The following is a 23332-nucleotide window of genomic DNA, read 5'->3' on the forward strand; positions in this document are numbered from 1 at the left end:
AGCTGCTTTGGGACATAAAGGTTTGCTTTTACCATCTTCAAGGTTTCTAGCCATAGGAAAAGTGACTTGAACTTTGGAAATTTACTTTTGAAATTGACACCTATTGACCAACTTACTGGTTAGCCTGAAAGTCCCTCTGGTATGTACAAGCATCCTGGTGAATTTACCTTTGCTCTCTGAAAGATGAGGTTTACTTCTAATCTAGAACAGTCTAGAGCTACGATCTGGGACCCTGCCTGCACATGGGCATTTCCACTGGCTGTCCATAAAATGTTCCACTTTCAGGGCTACCAGCTTCATGGAGCTGGGCTTGAGTTAAGACATGGAAACTTTTCCAAAGTCTCTGAGTCATTCTAATGGGCAGTCAGGGGTGAGAAGAATTTCTCGAAGAGTTATTACTTGACCCATGTTCCTCTCAGACATCATTTCAGATCAAGCCAGTTTACTAGGGTTCTAAAGGATTCATAGTGTTATTATATTCCAAAATACCATTCAGGAACACACAGATGGGTTCTTTCTTTTTTGTTTTTCTTTGGTGCTGGAGTTGAAACCCAGAGCCTTGTGCATGCTAAGTAGGTACTTTACCACTGAACTACATCCTTAGCTCCAGATAAATTCTTTTTTAATTCACTTTTCTGCAGTGCTGGGAATCAAACCTAGGGCTTTAAGCATACTAGGCAAGTCCTCTACCTCTGAGCTATGCCTGAAGCCCCTTTATATTTGTTTTGTCCTCAGGAGATAATGGGCCTACAGTCCATTAGACTCAACTATGTATTCAACAAATGAATGAATGAATGAGTGAGTGAATGAATGAATCATATGATCATCGGGCCCAGATAGAATTCCAGAGACTACCAGATCATTTTAAAAGTAAGTAAACACTTGTCTTCACATTCTTGAAGCCCCAGAATTTCATAGGAAGAGCTCAAATATTAGAAGAGGACTTCTGAACCTCTTCACACATAGACCTAGTGAAAAACAGGGTGGCCAAAACAAAACAAAAGGTCAATCTGTAAGAAGCCTCGGAACACTTTTAAATCACCAGCTTCAATTGTCTTGTTGGCAGAGCATCTGTCTGAGCTTCATGGAAGCCCCCTTCACAGAGCTGCCTCCCTGAACCCAAGGATTCCTTGCTGTTAACTGTACTAAAACCTCCTCTAACTAACCTGCTCTCTTCCATGGATAACCCCTCTTAACTCTATGTATTTTGCCCCAGGTCAAGGCCAACCTCCCACCCTTGCATAGTTCCAGTTAGGCAGGGTAGGTACTCTAGAATTAATTTCCATAATTATTTCCATAATTCTAGAGCACCCTGCTCAGCCCAACTGGGGGATACATCACCAAGCTGCCTTCTTCAAAATCTTTTATTTTATTCTTTTTTTTTTTTTTTTTGCACCTCAAAAAAATTAGAACTAGGCTTGTCCAGCCCTGGCACTGCTAGCAATCATCTACTAGAGAAGCATACAAATTTGAGTTTTAAAAGCCAAGCAGCTGCATTCTCCCAATCTCCAGGGCCCAGAACACATCCTATAGAGAGCAGAAATTCTTCCCTGGAATATAAAATGTGGGGTCTGATGAAAAGATTCTGACCTCATGACTTTTCCTCTGGGCTTTCATGATACCTACCTAGAAGAGGCCTGGTTATAAAGGGGAGTCTACATCTCGTGCTTTATAGTTCTCCCTTTAGCCTGGCACTGACCGCATGACTTGGCAGAGCTGAGCAGTTCTCCCTGAGTCTCTGGCTAGCACAATAGGAATTTTTACTTTGAGTCTCAATCATCTTTCTGATGAAAATAATTCTCTGGGTTTCAGGGTCGATCAGTATTGCCTGTGTCAAAGTGCACACGCAAAACTCAGATGCTTGGACCCAATGGCTAATGAGTTGAACCTTTTGTATTTATTAGGTTCTTTGTCTAGGATTTGAAACGAGAGTGCTGGTGACCTGGGTGCTGGTCTCATTAGTGGCTCCAGAAAAGTCCCTGATCTGCCTCATTTGGAAAAGGAAGATTGTTCCTTATGGATAACACCTTCTGAGATGTGCATCTCAGTAGAAGGGGAAATATTCAATCAACTTGATCTGCAACAATAACCTGTGATTATTAACTGCAGGTTAGTGTTCTCAGAGAAGCAGCATTCAAATGTCTAATCAAAGGGCCATTGTTACTGGTAATAATTACCCACTCCCTGCTTATCCCTATCTCTGAAATATGCATCCTACACAGGGTGGAAAGTGATCATGTGTTTAGGAAAACTTCACTGTTCCCCATTATTCCAACCCCTGGGAGGTTCTCTCCAAGGGATGGTGGATTAGGAACAGAGAGACCCGGCTGAGAGACAAACATCACATTTAAAGCAGCATCTGGCTAGCAGCCACCTGGTGGAGCTTTATCCAACTTCCCCTTAAAATATATGCAGACGCAGAAAAAGATTAAAAACTCTAAGTCATTCAGACATTTAAAGAATGTTCATCTGACAAGTGCTGAGTAAACAGTAACTGCTTTCAATCAACTTAAGGTCTAGTCACTAGACCAATGCTGCCTCAACTATTGCTGCATAGCAAATTACCCCAAAGCTCAGTGGCTGAAAAACACATTGATTATCTCAGAGTTTCTGTGGGATAAGAGTCCAGGCCCAGTTTAATAGGATGTGCTGGCTCTGGGTTTCTCACAAGGCACAGTTATGTTAAAGCTCAACTAGGAAGGATACCATCTTCCTTCCTCACTTGTGTGATTGTTGGTAGGATTCAGTTCTGCAGAGGTTGTTGGACTGAGGATCCCTTGTTCCTTGCAACACAGGCCTTTCCATAGATTATACCACATCACAGCAGCTGTACTTGCAAATAAGCATGGAATCAGTCCAATTCCCTGCCCATCCCTGACTCACTACCAGGATTAGACAGGCATCTGAAATGTTCAGTGCCTATCCATCTCCATTTAGACCTTCTTCCCCTTCCTTCATTGATTTGTCCATTCAGTGACTATTTTGGGGATTCTCTCCACATGTCAAGCACTATTTTGGGTAGGAGGAATAAAGCAGTGAAAAAAAAATTTTTTTTTCCTGTTCTCAAGGAGTTTACATTCCAGGAGAGAAAATAGAAAGTAAACCAGAGATGTATAGTACAGCAGTTCTAGTGTGATAGAAGAAAATTAGGCAAGGTAAATGGAAAGGAAGCGCTGAGAAGTGCATGTGCTTACAGCAATGGGAGCTGATGATAAGGTGGCTAGGAGGGGAAGCAGAGGTCTTATGGTGGGGTGTCGAGGGAACAACAGTAATCATTGGGACTGAACAAAGGCAGGGGAGTTAACAGTAAGACATGGGCAAAGGGCATGTTGGTGGGGGGCACTGGACTTTGTAAACCACTTTGAAGTTTGGATTTGACTCCAAGATGGAGCACCATGGGCAGATTTGGAGAAGAGGAGCAGCATGATCAGGCATGAGCTCATTTGGGTTGCAAGATTTGAGAAGTAATTGTCAGTGAGAGAAGAGTGGAAACCCAGGAGACCACTTGGAAAACTACTGAAAAAAATCCAGGCAACTGAGCATGGTGGCCCATACCTGCAAATCCCAACTACTGGGGAGTTTGAGACAGGAGGGTCACAAGTTTGAAGCCAGCCTGGGCAACTTAGCCAAACCCTTTCTTAAAATAAAATAAAATGAGTGGGGATCTCTCAGAGACAGAACACTTCCAGGTACAATCCCCAGCACCAAAAAAAAAAAAAAAAAAAAAAGCCCAAGAATATTGGCCTTTGACACCGGTTATGCAGTGGTGGAAGTAGTAAGAAGTGACTGGACTCTGGATCTATTTTAAAGGTAGAAAGAACATGAGATGTGAGAAAGATGTATTAAAGCTGACTCTGAAGTTGTTGGCTTGAACAACTGGTGCCACTTAGAGGAAACATCAAGGGAGGAGCAAGTTGGCCAAGGGCAGCAATCAGTGATTCTGTTTCAGACATTTTACTGGGAGAACCTATTATATGCCCAAGTGGACACCTCACATAGGCAATAGGATAAAGGGTTCTGGAGTTCAGGGTCTGATTCTGGAGTAGAGACATAAGTCTGGGACTCACCAGTTTATAGACATCACTGTAAAGCCAATGAATTCACTAGGATGTTAAGAAGGTAGAAAATAAAAAGAGGTCCCAGTGCTCAGGACTGAACCCTGGCCCACCCCAACATTGAAAGGCAATAGGTGTCCACAGGAAAGCAGCAAAGTGGCAGTAAGGTACTAAAAGTCAGGTTCAGTAAAACAAGCGGACAAAGTATTCCAAGGCCTTGGATCTTCCTTAGGTTTATCTAAATATTAAGCAAGTCCTAATGCACATAAGAATCACTGCCGTAGTCCGGCTGGGCAAAATAACCGAGAGGTGACAAGCAACTTGAAGGTTGAAGCGGGAACTGAGTGAGAACTCAAAGTAGCAGGAGCCGCTTCTCTGCGGGACAGCAGAGGTACATATACCCAACTAATTACACACAGCTTAACTCAATTAACATCATCTAGATACAGCAGTCAGCCAATAAGGAATCCCCATCATCTTAATGGCTTGCTGGCCTTGCTTCACAAACCACTCCTCCTGGCAAAGTGCCAGGGGCCATCTTGACTTGATTTGCATCCCCAACAAATCACTCTACAAAGATAGAACCACAACACCATATTTCTTTCTTTTATGGGAGATGCAAAGGATTTTCAAGGTAATTGAAATGCTGACTGAAAAACACAATGGTGGGTAATGGGACCCCCTTCTAGATCATGGTGAGAGAGGAGGATTCCAAAGTAGTAAGGACAGGAACAGTGTCTAGGGGAGTGTAGTCTTGGAGGTTTAGTTCACTGAAATTTTTGAAATTGCAATTTTTAAAGTTTTCTATTATAGAGAACATCATATATACAAAATTCACAGAATGGTCTAATGAACGTGTATTCCCATTGCCTCCTTCAACAATTATCAACTCAAGGCCCACCTTGTTTGTTTTATATTCCATTTACTATCCCCTATCCAGTCTTGAAACAGATTGTAAATATCATATTACATCATCTGTTCAGCCGCGCAACCAGCACGCTAGCTTCACACTAGAGGTTCTAAGCATAGAAGTTAACTAGTGAGATCAAAATAAGCACACATAAACTCAATTTACCTTTTCCTTTGACCGGGTCTGAGACGGCCCCCCTCTGGCTCCTGCCTCAAGCCACCCGGTGGGGCAGCGAGGCTTACACAAGACTAGCAGGAGAGAGAGAGAGAGAGAGAGAGAGAGAGCGAGCATGCCAGAGAATGGCCTTTTATTGGGGAACAGAAATTCAGGGGAAAATTCCATCCAATGAAGGTCCGAGGGGGACAGCATTCCAAGGTCAGGGTCAGTGATTGGTCTCAGGGTCAATGGTCAGTTACAGCCCCACAGGGATGGGCTCTCACACCTAGAAAGGGTAGGGATTAGTTCTGACACAGTTTAGCCTGAACAGAACGACTCACACCCAGTCAGGGAGGTGCCCAATCACGTGCGAGAATGGCTTCCCACAATCTGTAAATATTTTAGCAGGTATCTTTAAAGACTTTTTCCTCCATTTTAACACAATATCATTATCATCTCAATAGTTAGAATTATTTTTTCCCCCCAGTGCCGGGGATCAAACCCTGGGCCTCTTGGATGCTGGGCTATTGAGCTACACTCCCAGCTTTTAATTTTTTTAAATCATAAGAAATCCAGAAGTGCTCAAGTCATTCAATTATTTTATAAAATATTATAATTCTTAAATTGTCCACTTCATTCCCACCCACCCACCACCGCCCCCACCCCCGGGTAAATTATTTGTGGAAGAGAGCAAGTTGTTCTGTAGAGTTTCCCACAGTCTGGATTTTGACGATTGTATCCTGGTGCTAAAATGTTTAGCATGTCCTTTACCCTCTGAATTTTCAGTAAAGTGGCAGTTGAATCTAGGGCTTGGTTACGTTTGTTAAATATTTTTTGGAAAGACTACAGGCATGATGTTTTCTTGCTACGTTACCCAAGCTGGCCCTAAACTTCTGGGTTCAAGAAGGAGCCACCACGTGTGGCTTTTCTTGTGATACAGCTTTTTTTTGGCAGTGCCAGGGATCAAACCTGGGGCCTTGTACAATGCTAGGCCAGTGCTGCGCCGCTGAGCTATGCCCCAGGCCAATATTGGTAGTCCTTGTGATCAAAGCCTAGGTCATTATATGAGGGGTTGCAAAACAGTTCCCCTTCTCTCCTGTTTTCATGTGTGAACTATAATACTTCTATGAAGAGAAATTTTCCCGCAAATAGTATGTGGTTTCTCACTGATAGTTTATACAGGAAGGACCACATAAATGCTTGATTTCTTACCTTTGTTGATCAGTCTTCAAAATGCATAGTTTCTAGCATCCTTGCACAGAAACCAATTATGAATTAATGAATTAAGGAATTTAATTATTTGATGTGTTTTCACATTTCACATACATTGCAATTATCCTCACTGATGATCAGATTATCCATAATTGGTCAATGGAAGACCTCCAAGTTGGTTCCTGAGTCCTCTGATGCACAATCCTTACTATCCACTATTAGATATTCAGGTTTATCGTGTGCATTTCCTACACAGATCCAGAATCGGCCATATCCCTTAGAAGCCCTATTTCCTTTCCCTAATGGAAAGGGACTACCATAAAGGATCACAGAATTAACAAGCTGGGTAGAAGTTGTCATAGAAGTTGTCACCTCAGTTTCAAAATTGTACCTGAGTCCTGTAGAGTTCAGAATTTGACAGAGAACCATTCATGCCAATCTCCTTTCAAGCTGTTACTCCAGGAAAAGAATGGTATTATTTCCTGAGCAGATAATGAAGAACGACTTTGTTTCATTTATTTCATGTGAGTAAAAAGAAAGAAGGGGGAGAAGAAGCCCATAGGAAAAAAAAAATGCTGTTGAGAAAGGACAAATCCTCCCTACCTGCCCTCCCTGCCCCAAAGAACAAGAGGAAGGAAGAAAATCCCTGAAAATGCAGACTACTACAGGTTACAGGCAGAGAATGTTGGAAGATGGTTTGACATCATCAATAAAATGGAAGAAGATGTGTCTTTCATAAAATATGATGAAAACACGCAAAGAAAAAGAGCAAAATAAATAGAGAGGAAGAAAGACAAGATGAAGAATTCTAAGGAAAATTAAAAACACAAAAGCATGTGGCCAAAAAAACTGGGATCATCTAAACTGAGTCCAGCTGGCTAATTCTAAATATATGGTTTTTCACCATTAAAAAAAAAAAAAAAACGCACAAGAGCAAAAATATGATCAGACTACAGAACTTTTATGGTGCAGGGAATCAAACTCAGGGTCTTATATGCTGGGCAAGCATTCTGCCACTGAGCTCTACCCTAGCCCATGATCAGACTATATAAATATACATATAAGATATCATTTTTTCTTTCTTTCTTTTTTTTTTTTTTTTTTTTTTTGGTACTGAGGATTGAGCCTAGGGGCACTCTATCCATGGGCTATATCCCCAGCTCTTTTATTTTTATTTTGGGACAGGATCTCACAATCTAGGGCTTAGTTACATTTGTTAAATATTTTTTGGAAAGACTACAGGTCTGCTCTTTTCTTGCTACATTGCCCAAGCTGGCCCTAAACTTTTGGGTTCTGCTGAGGCTGGCCTCAAACTTGCAATCCTCCTGCTTTAGCCTCCTAAGTCACTGGAATCACAGGTGTGTGCCACCACACCCAGAAAGATACTGTTGTTTTCCTTTAGCCATATATGAGAAGCATGTTTTCATATATTGTTTACTACTTTTTTTCTATGATATTCCTATGACTGGATTGCATGAGTAGTTCAAAACATGAAGAGCCATGCTTTCTTTATTCAACCTATCCTCTCAGAAAATTATGCAGTTTCCAGGCTCCTTTCCTCTGTTCTTTTTCCTTTTTCTTGTCATCATAAGCAATGTGAAAAGGGGCACATCATTGTACATCTGTCTATGTATTCTATAACCATTTATTGGGCACCTAATGATTGCTGGGCAGTGCTAGGTGATAGCATATGTGGTGATGGAAAAGACTGGCACGGTTGTCATCTTCATGAGCCTTGTGATCTAACAGGGAAAGAAGACATGATGAAATTTCAACACTTGTCATAAGTGGCAGAGAAAAGCAATGTGTGGTGATAAGGAAGCACGTGGCCAGGGAGCAGAGAGAACAGCATGTTCAGAGGCCTGACTGTGAGAGAGCGAGGCACACTGGAGATGAAAGAGATTCAGTGGAAGCTCACCCAGGGCCTTTGCAGCTGAGGGATTTTAAGCATGAGAGTGTCATGGTCAAGTTGTTGTTGTTTTTGCTAAAGAAAAAAAATTCTGGAGCCCAGTGGATATTGGATTGGAGTTTGTCATGATTAAAAGCGCGGAGGCCATTTAGGAAGCTATTCAATAGCCCAAACAGGAAAGGGTGGTGGGCTAAAAAAGAGAGTTGGTGGTGAGGATATAAAGAAGCAAATAGACTTGAAGTATCTATTTAGGAGAGGCTGATTCATGTGATGTGGGTGGCTTGGGAGAGGGGAATCAAAGCTGGCTCCCTGGCTTCTGACTTTAGCAACTGGGTAGTGCCATTGTCTAGGAACAGGAGAAAGATGCAGAGAAAATTATGAGCTCAATTGGATAACATTGTCTTTGAGATTCCTACGAACTTCCTAAATGGAAATCTCCTAAATGCAGTTGGATCTGGAATCCAGGAGAGAGGCCTGGGCTGGATTCTAGATGTGGGGTCCATTAGCCTCGGGGTTATAATTGACACTTTGGGAATGGTTGAAAGAACACACGGAGGGAGAAGAGAAGGCAATAGAATGGATCCCTGAGAAAATTGCCAACGTTTCAGGAATGGGCAAAGGAAAAAAACTCCAGAGGAGGAGTAGCCAGAGAGGAAGGAAGAAAACCAGAGAAAACAGCTCAACAGAAGCCAAGGGAAGAACCTGGGTTAGCTCCTTGGGAGCCTCCACTGACTTCCTCCATCTTGACAGTGGCTTGTTCTCTGGCCTCTGAGCATGCGCCTCTCCCCTCCTGAAATATTTGTAGCTGACAGTATCACATATTTCCAAGAGATTAAGAAAAACAAGGGCTGAACAAACTCTATTGGATTTAATTACCACCTAGATGACCTTGGTCACCAAGAAAAGAGCAGTGATATCATGGGTAAGTTGGGCGTGGTGACCAGGTTCCAGGACAAAGGGTTAACTAGCTGAAGGCCAGGCTGTCTGGGGTCTCTTGCTTGACTTTTGGCAATTTGAGACTCATTGTCTTTTACCAAGCAAGTTTAACTCATCTATGTTTATTTTCATAAGGGTTGTATTTGGATTTCCTTATTTCATTTTTGTTTTCTGCTTTCTGGTTTTTATGTTGCTTTGTACTCTTCTATTTTTTTTTTCCTGAGTACACCACTGGTTGGGTTTACCGATATCTCCTGAAGTGAACCGAAGGCCAACAGGCTGCTTTTAATCGTCCTCTGTAATAGAACCAGAATTTGAACCCAGGTTCTCCAGAATCCACACACTTACCACTGTGTATAAGAGACAGCGCAACCAAATTAGCTCTTGGAAACAAATACATCATATTGGGCAAGAATTTCTTTCTTTTTTGGGGGGAATGGGGTTACGAGGATTGAACTCAGGGCACTCAACCACTGAGCCACATCCCAGCCCTATTTTGTATTTTGTTTTAGAGACAGGGTCTCAGTTGTTTAGCGCCTTGCTGTTGCTAAGGCTGGCTTTGAACTCTAGATCCTCCTGCCTCAGCCTCCCGAATGAGCCTCTGGAAGTATAGGAGTGTGCCACTGTGCCCAATGGGCTGGAATTTCACTCCTAGAAATATATATTAAAGAACTGATGAGAAAATTGTACATATAAGTATTCACTGCAGCGTTTTTTTTATAATAGCAAAACAATGTGAATTTTCATAGTTTTTAATTTTTTTCTTTTAATGTTACCCAGGCTAGTCTTGACCTTGGGGCTCAGATGATTCCCCCCCCCCAACTCAGACTCCCAATTGGCACACCGGGTGTGTGTGTGTGTGTGTGTGTGTGAGTATATATAACATATATAATATTTTATATAATATATAAAATATCAGCCTGGCTGATAGTCCTTAAAAAAAAAATCAAGCAGGTGTTCCTCTTTAGTGCTTGACTTGTCTTTTAATAACTTTTGGTCCTGTGTGTGAATTTTGGCTATAAATTGATAATATTCTTTTAAAAGTTGATTGAAAAATATTTATAATAAAATTCATGCCCTGCTTGCATTCTGAGGTGGCTGTTTAAAATCCACATCAGGACTTGACTTCTAGGGGTGGAGTTCATCTGAAGGTGGCAAAAGGAACAGGCATTTTCTGGCACCAGAGCTGAACATATTACAAGACCGGGAAGTTTGGTTCTAGGATGTCTGGCAATGAAGCAGAAAGAAACACAATAAGTTGCCTAATTTTCATTGTCCAATAAGACAAAGCATTCTAACTAATTCTTCTGCGGAGGCAGGTTTTAACTGGGATCTAAAATCAAGCAGGAATTATGTGAATTGTTATAGAAAGGGTATCAGGGATACTGAAGACTATCTTTAAACAGTTTATAAAGAAATCCTCTTAAGCCATTTGCCTGGATGGCTCTCTATGAACTTGCCACAAAAGCTCACAGTAAGACATCAGCTCCTACGCAGGGGAAAGTGTTTACACAACCGGCTGAGGTGGGCCCTGCATTGTCTTTTAGTCTTAGGGTTCATCTATGGAGCTCCACCACCTGCAATCCTCTTTTCCATCCCCTACTTCTTTGGCTGTGCCAGGAAAGCACCCTCACGTGAATACAAGCTGGGGGCGGGGGCGGGTGAGAAGAGGTTGTAGCCCAAAAAAGGCCAGCTGTAAGCTAAAAATTTCTTTGAAAATTTGCAATTTATATTTAAAAGCCATGTGAATTTTACAGTCTGTTTCATAATGTGTTTATAGAAAAAAATGTGTTTTCTTTCTTAAAACTTCGAAAAAAATTGGTGCTTGCAGAAGATGGGCTGTATTTATCCTATTTGATCTTTTTTTTTTTTTTTTTTTTGGCAGTGTGGGGATTGAACCCAGGGCCTCACACATGCTAGGCAAGCACTCAACCACTGAGTTATATCCCCAGCCCTATTTTTTCTATTTAAGTATCCCTTGGTAGTTACTTTGGACCTTTTCACCCAATCCCCCAGCTCCACAGACATGTCATTATTTTAATGTGACTTTGGCCAGGATTCCCAGAGTCTAGATGAGTAAACTGCCTCTTTCAATTATTGGATGTCTCAGAACAGAACATGGTATCTTCTTCTAACATAGAAAAGAGGGTCTATATAGGCTTTGGCTGGCAGTTGCTTTTAACTTTATGAGTTGGATTTCCTGTACAGACAGCAAAGAAAGCCATCGATCCTCATAGGTACAAATATCAGGGCCAATCTATTAGGCAAGAGCCATACTTATTACTGAAGAAGGATCTGTTCAGTTCTGGTGTTCTGATTGGTTATGCCCTATCTGATGTCTCAGGGAGAGCATGTCTGGGTGGCACTTGCCAAAATAAGAAGACTCTATTTTTTTTTTTAAACTTATCTCTTTAGTACTGGGGACTGAACTCAGGAGCACTGGGCCACTAAGCCACATTCCCAGCCCTATTTTTGTATTTTATTTAGAGACAGGGACTCATTGAGTTGCTTAGTGCCTTGCTTTTGCTGAGGCTGGCTTTGAACTTGTGATCCTCTTGCCTCAGCCTCCCTAGCTGAGATTACAGGCATGGTGCCAAGCAAGAAGACTCTAAATGAAAGGTGAAACCCCTGAGAAACTGATGTGACTTCTTTTTTGAGAAACCCAGCCTCTACCTCAGAGCAAAGCCTGTCCAAGGAAGGGGGCGTGACCCTTGTCCTAGGAAAAACCCACAGAGCACTCCTAGGCACATATCCACCCTGCTGAGTTGTTTGTCTGCAAATAACAGCAGAGATCTGCAGCGCCAGGTGTCCTTGACTCAGTTAGGCTAGGTGAAGGCCCATAGCAACCCCCTAGCAGCCACCAATCAGCATGAGACAGGGAAAATAACTGGGATGCCAGATGACCCTCCCAGTAGTTTGTGGTGGTTGATAACATGTTGGGAAATCATGTAGTTTAGCACATATTCCCCTCGTGGCTTAAACCAATCACCTTGTACTAACCAATCACCCCTACCCAACTTGTTCCCGCCAGTGAATGTGCTAATCAATGTTAAGAGTTGTTGTTTGATTTTCCCGCGGTATGGGATGATTTGCTGTGTGATGTTGTGACACATAGAGTATCCCCCCCAAAAAAATCTCACTGGACAAAGGACTGGGGCTCACTCCTTGGGACCACTGCGTCGGAAACGGCTGTGAGTCCAGGCTAGAGCTTGCAATAAAGACTCTAGTGTTTTTGCATCAGATTCGGCTCCTGGAGGTCTATTGGGGTCCCACGAATTTGGCATTACACCCTCACTCGGCAAGCCTCTCTGGGGAGCAAGCATGTTCCAAGAACTTCTGCACGTTGAGTTGTTCATCCTGTATGCTCAGTCCCTATTTCATGAGCCCTTCTCTGGTTAGGACTTTTGAGTTTTAAAAGCCTAACAGTGGGTTAGAACAGCTCTAAAGGGAAGGTCTTGTGCGAATCCTCTAACTGAATCTCGGGCGGAGACTGGCTGTGCCCGGGTATTTACTGTAGGCTAGGAGGCCTCAGTCGCTTAGGAAAGGATGTGGGGAGTTTGCAACCTTCATGAGCAAGACTTCCTAGACTGCAGGCCATGATGGGTAGGCCAGCAGACCTCATGAGGAAGAAAATACTTCACTGTGAAAATGTTGAAAACGGTTGCCAGCCACCTCTTTTCCAGAAGAGCCTCCGAATGGCCTCAGCAGTCCAGACATTTTAAGAAAAACTTCCTTTTGAAGCCATATTTACAGATAGGTAGTTAGTGTAGTTAGGTAAATCGGGTCTAATCTCAAGTTAGATGAATCAAATGGAGGCCATTATTTCCTGAGAATGGAATCCAGGAAACCAGAGCAGCACTTGGGGAAATTGAAATGTTAATGTCCCCAAGGCCTGTACCCCTTCTCAAGGAAATATTAATGAAGCAACTCCCAATAAACAAGGAGATGCTAATCCAAAAGCCGCCCCAGGCCCTTCCTGCCCAGATTACTCCTTCCAACCCACCTGTCCCCCAGCCTTTGAGCCTTCCCACCTACATTCCATCACTGCAAGATAACAGAACAAAGGACAGGAATGTGACAGGAATGCAGGAAAACTGAAAGTAGACCTTAGCTATAAAAGAGGGAAGATCTTGCCCTTCCACGGATTCCACTTCTTGGGTCCCCTTCTTCCTCCGGGGAGAAGTCTTGTCTACTGTCCTTTAATAAAGCTTCAACTTTGCACTCTAAACTTGCCTCAATGTCACCTGTAAACAGAGGTTACAAGAGGACAGGTGGGGTGTCTATTCCCCAGAACCTTCTGTGCAGGGCGGTGGTTGGTAGTGTGGTCGCATTTCTCTACAGATTGGCAACTGCTTCCTCCTCTGCCCTTCAGGCTTGAGGGTGGTACTGCAGGCCCAGGGGGGGTTCTACCATCCCTTGTTAGTTTCTGCTGAGCCTAACTATACATTCCTTAAACTCTCTTCATCTCCCTCTTTGCCCATATCAACTTTTCCTTGCTGAGACCCTGACCCAGGCATGGTCCTCACTGCAGGGCCAGGCTGATGAAGCCACATGGCTGGATAAAGAGCACAATGAATTGTACCGTGTTCTTAAGGCTTTTTCCTGGAAAGCAACATGATACTTCTGTCCACCCTTCAAGGCCAAAAAAGCATGCCACTAGGTATATTAGTTACCTCTGGCTGTGTAACAACCCAATAGCAATAAGCATATCTGACCTTCACAGTTTCTGAGGGTCAGGAATCTGGATGTGGCTTAACTGGTGATTCTGGCTCCAGGTCACATGAGGCTGCAGTCACGGTACCAGGGCAGCAGGCATGTGGAAGCCTGACTGGGACTGAAAGCCCTTCCCAGGTGGTTCACTACCATGCCTGGCAAGTTAAGACTGGCTGTTGACAGGAGGCCTTGGTTCCTTGCCACAGGAACCTCTCTACAGTGCCACTTGAGTGTCCTCACGACATGGCAGCTGACTTCCCACGGAATGAGTAAACCAAAGGGAGCCCAAGAAAGAAGTCATAGAACCTTAATGACCTAATCTCAGAAGTCAGACACCATCCCTTCTGCCATGTTCTATTTTTTCTAAATGAGTCATCAACTCCAGCCCATAATACAGATGGAAACTGGAGGAGGACCAAAGAACATGTGTATGTTTTAGAACCACCACACAAGGCCACACCTAACTTTAAAGCACACGCTGTGGCCAGGAGATGAAGCAGAAATATTTGGTGTATAATACTAATGACTGGAAAAATCCCAGCAGATTTTATTAGCCACTTAAAAGTTAAGCATAATCTAGCAGGTGGCACATACCCACAGTCCAGCTACTTGAGAGTCTGAGGGAGGAAGATCATTTGAGCCCAGGAATTCAAGGCCTATCTGGGCATCATAGCAAGACCCTTCTCAAAAAGGGAAAGAAAGAAAGAAAAAAAAGCCAGTTAAGCAAAATCTAGATAAAAGTTTGACTGTTGAATTTGATTTATGAATCTCTGCTCTATCAATTGTGGGGTTATGGTATTGAAATAGAATTTGAAGATGTAGCTCAGTGTTAGAGCCATTGCCTGACATGCTTGAGGCCCTGGGTTTGACCTCCAGCATTGTGAAAAAGAAAAGAAATATGATTTCCTCACATAGCAAGCAATTTTTCAGCAGAGAATTTACCAACTGGGAGTCCTACAGTTTAACTTCATTCTGATATTATCTACCTGAAGATAGGGTTAGATCCTACAAGTTAAAGGCTCAGTCTTATAAGACTGTCCCCACTTCAGATACCAACTACAATAGTTCTAGAGATTGAACCCAGGGCACCATTGAGCTATATCCCAGCCCCTTTTTTTATTGTTTTTTGTTTTTGTTTTTGTTTTTGTTTTTTTTTTTGAAACAGTGTCTTGCTAATTTACCAAAGTTGGCCTCCAACTTGTGATCCTCCTTTCTGAGCCTACCACATTGCTGGGATTCCAGGTGTGCACCACCATGCCTGGCCCTTCCATGGGTTTGATTAATTTGCTAAGATGGTTCACAGAACTTGGGGAAACACTTATGTTTATAAAGTGTTTATAAACATTATAAAGGATACAGACGGACATCCAGAGGAAGCGGCACATAGGGAAATGTCTGTGGAAAGCAGTATGGAGCTTCTACTCCCTGTACATTACCCTCCCAGTATGCCCCACCCCCCACGTGTCCAGCTCTCTGGAAGCTTATTAAATCTTGTTTTTCAAGAGTTTTTATATGGCTTGATCCCCAGTTTCCCACCAGCCCCCATTCCTGGTGGAGCTGAAGTTACTAACCTTCAGTTTTCTGGTGTCTAGGGGTCCTCCTTAAGCTATCTCATTAACATAAACTCAGGTGTGATCAAAAGGAACTTACTATGAATAGCAAAAGACACTATCACTCAGGAAATTGAGTGGGCTTTAGGTACCCTGGGAAAGGAATCTGAACAAAAATCAAATATGTTTCATATTATACCATAGAAGTCCATCCAGGAATCCTCAGTGAGGACAGGACAGCCCAAATCCAGGACTTTCATGAAAAGATGTCGTTCCCGGGGCTAATCCCTGGGGCAGAGAAGGTCCTTTATCTAAGACACTAGGTCCTTAAATGAGGTCCTGGGCAGAAAGGATTGGGGACTCCATTTCTTTCTACCAGCTTTGCCGTCCTGACCTAGGTCTTCCTTGGGGAGGGGGCCCACCTAGTGTCCAGCCATGGAGTTAGGAAGTCCAGAGCCAGCCGCAAGTTAAACCCTGCCATGTGAGCCAGAGTGCCACTTTCACATCACCCCTGTGTTCATTTTTCGGTTGTGTGTCCTAAGCTTTGGTAACACCTTAAGTGAGCTAACCTCGTCTCAACTATAGAGATCATAAGAGAAAGGTTAGATATTCACTCTTGGGACGGAGCATCAGCAGGGGAAGCAGTGAATGGGAGGAAGAAGCAGCTGAGACAGACTCTTAGGCAAAGAATAAAGTTCCAACTCCAAATTAGAAGCCATATGGTTCAGTTAGCCTCTCTCCACCAGAGATTCTGCTCTCGTGACTAGACATAGAAAATCTGGGTTGTATTTTATTAACATATCTGGCTTTTCCTCACTATTCGCTACCTTCAATCTGCTTGCCCCCATAACCACACCTGTCAAAATAGCAGCCAAGGAATCCAGGAAATATTAATATATTGGCCTGTGGGTGGAAATAACCAAAGATGTGATGGAGATGCGCAGTCATTCCCAGATCCAGGACCCGAGGCAGACAGGTGGAAGAGAGCTCAGGCCAGGGTGAGCGCTCCACAAAGACTGGGGATTGGGGATTGGTTCTCTCGGATGGTCTTGAGACTCTCCTGGGAAATTAAAATCTTTTCCATCTTTAAAGTCTTTCTCAGGATCTGGCTGAACTTTCTGCTCAATCTCTCTCTTCCCAGCTAGGAAAGGCCACATAGTGGTGCCTGTTTCACACCATGGCCTTTGGACTACTTGGGGCAGTGGCAGCCTTCCAGCCCTGGAGAGACCAGGCACAAACCTGGGTCTGAGATTCTCCATGGTATCTGTATGATGAAGAAGTGTGGTTTGTGACCAAATCAAAGATTTTTATTTTTGTCTTCCCCTACCCTTTTAAATACTTTTGAGGGGGAAAGTTTTTCTTCTGTTACAGGTTGAAAACTCTACAGGCCTCGAGATTGTTTTCCACCCAGTTTTAGGTCACAGAGAGCCTTCTGGTCACTTTAATTGGAAGGACCATCTCAACTCAATAGTTTAAATTAGTCCCTCTTTGATTTTAATTTGAAAGAAAGCCTTGCCCTCACCCTTTTATGGTTTGGATGTGTGGTGTCCTCCAAAAGCTCACGTGTGAGACAATGCAAGAAGGTTTGGAGGAGAAATGATTGGGTTGTAACATTAACCTAATCAGTTAATTAGTACCTGAAGGGATTAACTGAGTGGTGACTGGAGGCAGGTGGGATGTGGCTGGAGGGAGTGGCTCATGTGCAGCGTGGCTATTTTGTGTCTGGAGAGTGGAATCTCTCTCTGCTTTCTGATCGTCATGTGAGCTGCTTCCCTCTGCCACACTCTTCTGCCAAGATGTTCTGCCTTACCTTGAACCCCAAGGAATGGAACCGTGAGCCCTCAAATAAACTTCTCCTTCTCTACAGTTGTGCTGGTTGGGTCTTTTAGTTACAGCAGCAGAAAATCTGACTAAAACACCCCTTTGTGTCAGCCAGTGTTGCTCCCAGGCATAGGTGCTGCTGTCTGTGAGGTGGTAGGTTGGCTTCCTCCTCCAGCCCAATCCACAGCACTGTTTTCATCAGACCAGGTGAGAGGAAGAGCAGGAGATGAGATAAGGGGCTGTCACTTGCTACTTGGCCCAATGACTTTGCACTCTCTGGTTGGCAGAGAACAAAAACTTTCTGCTGTGGGTTCTTTGTGGCTTGCTCAGACTCCTATCCTTAGGATCTTTCTCCACATCTGTATTGTGGATGGTCACTTGTGACATCTTTACTTCCAATTGCTTGCTCTTGGAACCCCTCAGGCTTGCTCTTCTGCTTGGCCCACTTTTTTTTTTTTAAACATTTATTTTTTAGTTTTAGGTGGACACAATCTCTTTATTTTTTATCTTTATGTGGTGCTGAGGATCGAACCCAGTGCCTCATGCATGCTAGGCGAGCGCTCTACCACTGAGCCCCAGCCCCAGCCCATTGGCCCACTTTTTGATGCCTGAGAAATATTCATACTACTCTTTGTTCCAATGAAGTCTGGGATAATCCTAAGATACCAGAAAGTTCTATGCTCCAAAAGCCCCAAAGCCCCAAGTCAGTTCATTTTTCTATCAGACATGGGCGAAGGGACTCAGACCCCAGGCCCTCGTGCATCCCCCCAACTCCAGAGGTCCAGTCACTATTTCCAAAGATGGCTGCCATGGATTCCTTTCCTCTCTTGATAGGCATGCCACTCAGCTATGGAGATGTGGAGTTGATTACTCCACCCCCCCTGAATCTGAGCTAGCTTGTGACTGTCTAACCAACTGCTTGTAGTAGAAGTAACTATGGCAGCTTCGCCTCTCTCCCTGTTGGAACTCAGCCTCTATGCTATGAGGAAGCCCCAGGGGCCACATTGGAAGAATCAAGCCCCTCAGCCAATAGTCCCAGCTGACCTTCCAGCCAAAATGTGAGTGAGCCATTTTGGAGCCGACACCATGTGAAACAGAGACAAATTGTTCCATGGAGGCTGGCCTAAATTGCAAAACTGTGTGAACAAATCAATGCTTATTGTTGTTTTAAGGAACTAACTTTCTAGTGGTTTCTCTTGCTGCAATAGGTAACTGAAACATTTGGTGAGTTCTCCGAGTAGCCTTACAGAGGCTTTTCCACTAGGTTTCAGGTGCAGTCGATAGCAGCCCCCCTTGCTTCCCACTTGAGGTGGACAGAGAGGCAGCATGGCCACAGATCTTGCCAAGGAACTCTCTTTGCAATCCATCTTCTGTGCCCACATTCTAAATCCTTTTTCTATGCTTGATCTGCCTGTGGAATCCAAGATTTGTGGACCTAGCTCTTGAAAAACTTTCTTTGGGCTGGGGACGTAGCCCAGTGGTAAGGCACTGTAATGCCAGATTCGTGGGACCCCAATAGACCTCCAGGAGCCGAATCTGATGCAAAAACACTAGAGTCTTTATTGCAAGCTCCAGCCTGGACTCACAACCATTTCCTACACAGCGGTCCTGAGGAGTGAGTCCTGACCCTTAGTTCAGTAAGGATTTATAGGGTTTTGGGGGATACTCTATGCGTCACAATGTCACACAGCAAATCAATTCATACTGCGGGAAAATCAAACAACAACTCTTAACATTGATTAGCATATTCACTGGAGGGAATGAGTTGGGTAAGGGTGATTGTTTACTTCAAAAGGTGGATACATTTGAACTGATTGGTTTAGGCCTCCAGGGGTTGCAAGAGTGTCTACACTAAACTGCAGGGTGGCCTAATCATGTTATCAATCACTGAAACTACTGGGAGGGTCACCTGGCATTTCAGATATTTTCTCTGTCTCATGCTGATTGGTGGTTGCTAGGGGGTTGCTCTGGGTCCTCACCTAGCATAACTGAGTCTAACTGAGTCCGGGACACCTGGCACTGCAGATCCCTCCTGTTAAACAACTCAGCAAGATGGCTATGTGCCTAGGAGCCTTCTGTGGGTTTTTCCAAGGACTAGGGTCACGCCCCCTCCCTCTGGACAGGCCTTGAGGTCCAAGCTGTTTTCTCAAAAATGGAGTCACATCAGTTTCTCAGCATTTGCCTAGCATGTGTGAGGCTCTGGGTTCAATCTCTCACACTGGGGGAAAAAAATCTTTTTAAAATTCAAGATGTGAAGGAATTCTGTCTCATGATTGCTTACTTGGATGGCAAATGCCTTTCATAATAATTCCTCAGTTAAACCTGGGGCCCAGAGAACCTCATGTTCAGATCTGGTGACACTGAGTCTAGGATTGTCTAGACTTCAGGCAGAAGATGAATTGTGCAGAGCAGTGATTTTTCAATTCTGTTTTTAAATATAGGGAATCGCAGAAGAATTTTCTTTGAAGGCCTAAACTAGGTTAAGGTTACACTCCAGCTGAAGAGGAGGCAGGAGGTGAAAGGGGACCAGGAGACTCTTCCCCACTTCCCATAGTGACCCCTGAAATGACAGGCAAGCCCTGGGTTCCACAGAACAGAGTTTGAAAGCCACAAGGGTAAGGCTAAGAACATGGGCTCTGGAGCAGGTGAACCTCGTCTTCTTCATTTGTAAAATGTAGGCGATGATAGTGTTCACTCCCATCTCCCAGTTCCAAGGTGCTATTTCACGCCTGTCCTCTTTCTCCTTTTGACTTACATTTTGAATCCACAGTGGTAGAGTTTCCTTTTTGGGCACAGGGGAGAGCCTGCTGCCACACCCCCAGGCCTCTGGGGTGACAGAATGTCACTGGGGGGGGGGGACAACTTGAAGCTCCTCTTCTAGAGAACCTTCCCACAGATTGCCAGTAGCACCTGGATCTGCAGTCAGACTCCCTGAGAGAAGAGAGAAGTGGGAACAAAAGTCCCTTGCCCACAAGTGAAAAGCGGCGGATCATAAAAATGTGGGGATGACCCAGCCCTTTCAGCATCCCCATGCCACACCCCAGGGAACTTCTCCCTCTCAACTGCTATGCAGGGATGCCAAGTGCTGTACCTGTTTTACTTAATCCCACAACAACCCCATGGGATAGATGCTATTATTCTTTTTATATAGGTCAGAAAATGGAGATTTAGAGAGGTGAACTCAGAAATCCCCAAGCTTGGCAGATCATCAAAACAACTGGGAGCGGCTGGGGCTGGGGCTCAGTGGTAGAGCATTTGCCTGGCATGTGTGAGGCACTGGGTTGGATTCTCAGAACCACATATAAATAAATGAATAAAATAAAGATCCATCAATAACTAAAACACACACACACACACAAAGAAAAAAAATGGGAGCTCTTTTATTCATGTATTTACTTATTGATGCTGGGGATTGAACCCACGGGTGTTCCCACATTGAGCTGAGCCCTAGTCCTTTTTATTTTTTTTTTATTTTGAGACAGAGTCTTAGAAAGTTCACACTCTTAGGCACAAGACTTCCACAGCCCCAGCGTGCCCCAGCATGGGGCTTCTCCCACTGGAGCCTGTGGCAGCATCATCTGGGGCGCTTGGTGAACACAGTGCTGGGCCCACCTAGAGGTCCTGGTTCTGCAGGCCAGGGTGGGCTGAGGATTCACCCCTCTAAAAAGACCCTGTGCTGACTCTGCTGATCCAGATACCCCACTTTGAGATTCACTGCCTTAGGCTGGGTGTTAGTCAACTTTCCATCCTGTGACAAACACCTGAGATAAATAGCTTATAAGGAAGGAAGATTTACTTTGGTTCACAGTTCCAGAGTTTTAGTCCACAGCCGCTTGCTTCCCTCCATTGTTCTGGGCCTGTGATGGCATGTCATGGGGGGCACTTGGGGGAAGAGGTCCCTTCACCAAGGCAGCTGAAGGCAAAGAGAGGAAGGAGCCAGAGCCCCACCATCCCTTTCAAGGTTCTTTCAAGGTCCCAGTGACCTAACTCCCTTCCACTAGGCCCCACCTCTTCAAGATCCTACCACCTTCCAAGACTGCCACAGGCTGGCAACCGAATTCTAAAAGTATCTAAAAACCTCACCGAGCCTTCACCTTTGGTCTATGGGCCTTTAAGGGACATTTAAGATTCAAATCACAGCAAAGTAGAAAGAGAGCCCCTCCTAGCACGACAGCTGCTTTGCTAGACTCTTGCTGCAGGTCCCATGTGCTCCCAGGGCTGGGTGGCCCTCTCTGCCATCTGGAGATACTCTAAGATGGAGTTCATTTCCCAACACTCACCTGTACCCAGCAAATCCACGCCAGTTCTCAGCTGCCCCTGGATTCAGTGAGGAAAGAGCATCCTTGGGAAGGGCCTAAGGTTTCTAGCAGGAAGAGACCAGGCCAAGGCCAGGACAAATAGGGACTTTGGTTTCCAACTACTCAGCATGGACCCCTCTGTCTGCGAGGGGATCCTGGGGCGATGCCATGGTGTTCATGTCTGTCTGTGCTTTACCCAGCTGACTGGGAAAAGAAGAATATGACCTCAAAGTTCCTAGGCCCTCCCTGCTCCCTCCTTGAGTAATTGTCCTGAGAGTAGATGCAGACATTTGCACTAATTAGTTAATTTAATTTTATGTACGCCTAATTAGGGACCCAAACGGGAATCTACAAATTAATGGCAGCTCACATGCGAATGAATGGGATTCACAGCCCTCAGACTTTATGGTTTGGATTTTAGGTTTTCAATAGCCCTACAGTTCATAGGCCAGCACTGGGTATTTCTTTCAAATCCTCAAAAAAGCATTTCTGATTCATTAAGTATCTAATTGCACAGCTCGTCAGGGAAGTTCCCATTAAAAATGAGAATCTGGCATCCTGTGGGCCCCTCCTTCACTTCTACCTTTATTAACTGCAGACTCAACTTCCCCGCCCAGCTCTCCTGGTGCCCTGACTTGGCTGACCTGTTCTGACATCTGCCCTTGCCTGCCCCTTCCTCCCAATCTCACCATTCTAATCTGGGCCCACTGTGATTTGAGGAAAAGCTCTAAATTGGGTGTCAGGACATGTGGCCTCACTCCCAGCTTCATGTACTTAACAAGTCACCTTTCCTCTCTGGGGCCCCAGTTCTCTCATCTGAATATAGGGACAACAGAGGGCTAGTTTCTCCTGAAGGAAATGGGAGGCCCTGGTGAGCAAGGGATCCAAGGCAGAAAATGAGTGCCCTTGGGACTGGGGAGGAAGAATGTTCTACGGCTTCAGACTTGGAACTGCCCTGGCCACGGGGAAGGATCTGTCCTGGGTAGGTGCAGGAGAGGCTCCCTGTGCCACTGGGTGCCATTTTACTTCTGCTGGCAGCTGCAGTGAGGGGAAGCTTCCTGCTTCAAGCTGATGCCAAGAGCCTGGGTGCTTCTCCTCTGGGCTGCAGGGAGGAGTAGCACGGGCTGGCCCGTGCCTGGCTTGTGACTATTGCATGTGCATAAGTTCCAGGAGCTCCTTGGGACCCAGGCCAATCCTAATCTGCAGGGACAGAAGTCCTCATCCCCATCCTAAACCCTGAGAAACAAATGTGGCCTAGGAGGAGGGTCTCAGTGGCCTGATAACTTCCTGAATGGACACAGCCTCACACTGCTAGGCTACTTAATTGGCAGCCACAGGCAGGGAAGAAAGGCCTTTTGGGCCTATTTCTTCTCAGAAAGGTGAGGTAACCAGGCCTGGGAAACACCCAGGAGTCTCTAGTTTGGCTGTGGGAGGGAGGAGTCCCAGGGAGGACTTGTTAAGAAGTAGTATGAGGGGGGCTGGGGCTGTAGCTGAGTGGCAGAGCACTTGCCTAGCATGTGTGAGGCCCTGGGTTCCATCCTCAGCACCACATAAAAATAAATTAATAAAATAAAGGCATGCTGTCCATCTACAACTACAAAAAAAAAAAAAAAGTAGTAGTAGTATGTGGGGAACGTGGAGTCACTTATTTGGACCTTAAAAAATAATTCGTTATTTTCATTCAAGCTGGTAAAACAAAACATTTGGTTATTTGAGAGATCTAGACGATGATCTCATGGGCCATGAGCAATAATGTTCCATGATCCCAGATC

This window comes from Marmota monax, unplaced genomic scaffold (genome assembly GCF_021218885.2).
Source record: "Marmota monax isolate L192 unplaced genomic scaffold, Marmota_monax_Labrador192_F-V1.1 WCK01_AAM20220418_F8-fsc00052, whole genome shotgun sequence".
NCBI lineage: Eukaryota > Metazoa > Chordata > Mammalia > Rodentia > Sciuridae > Marmota > Marmota monax.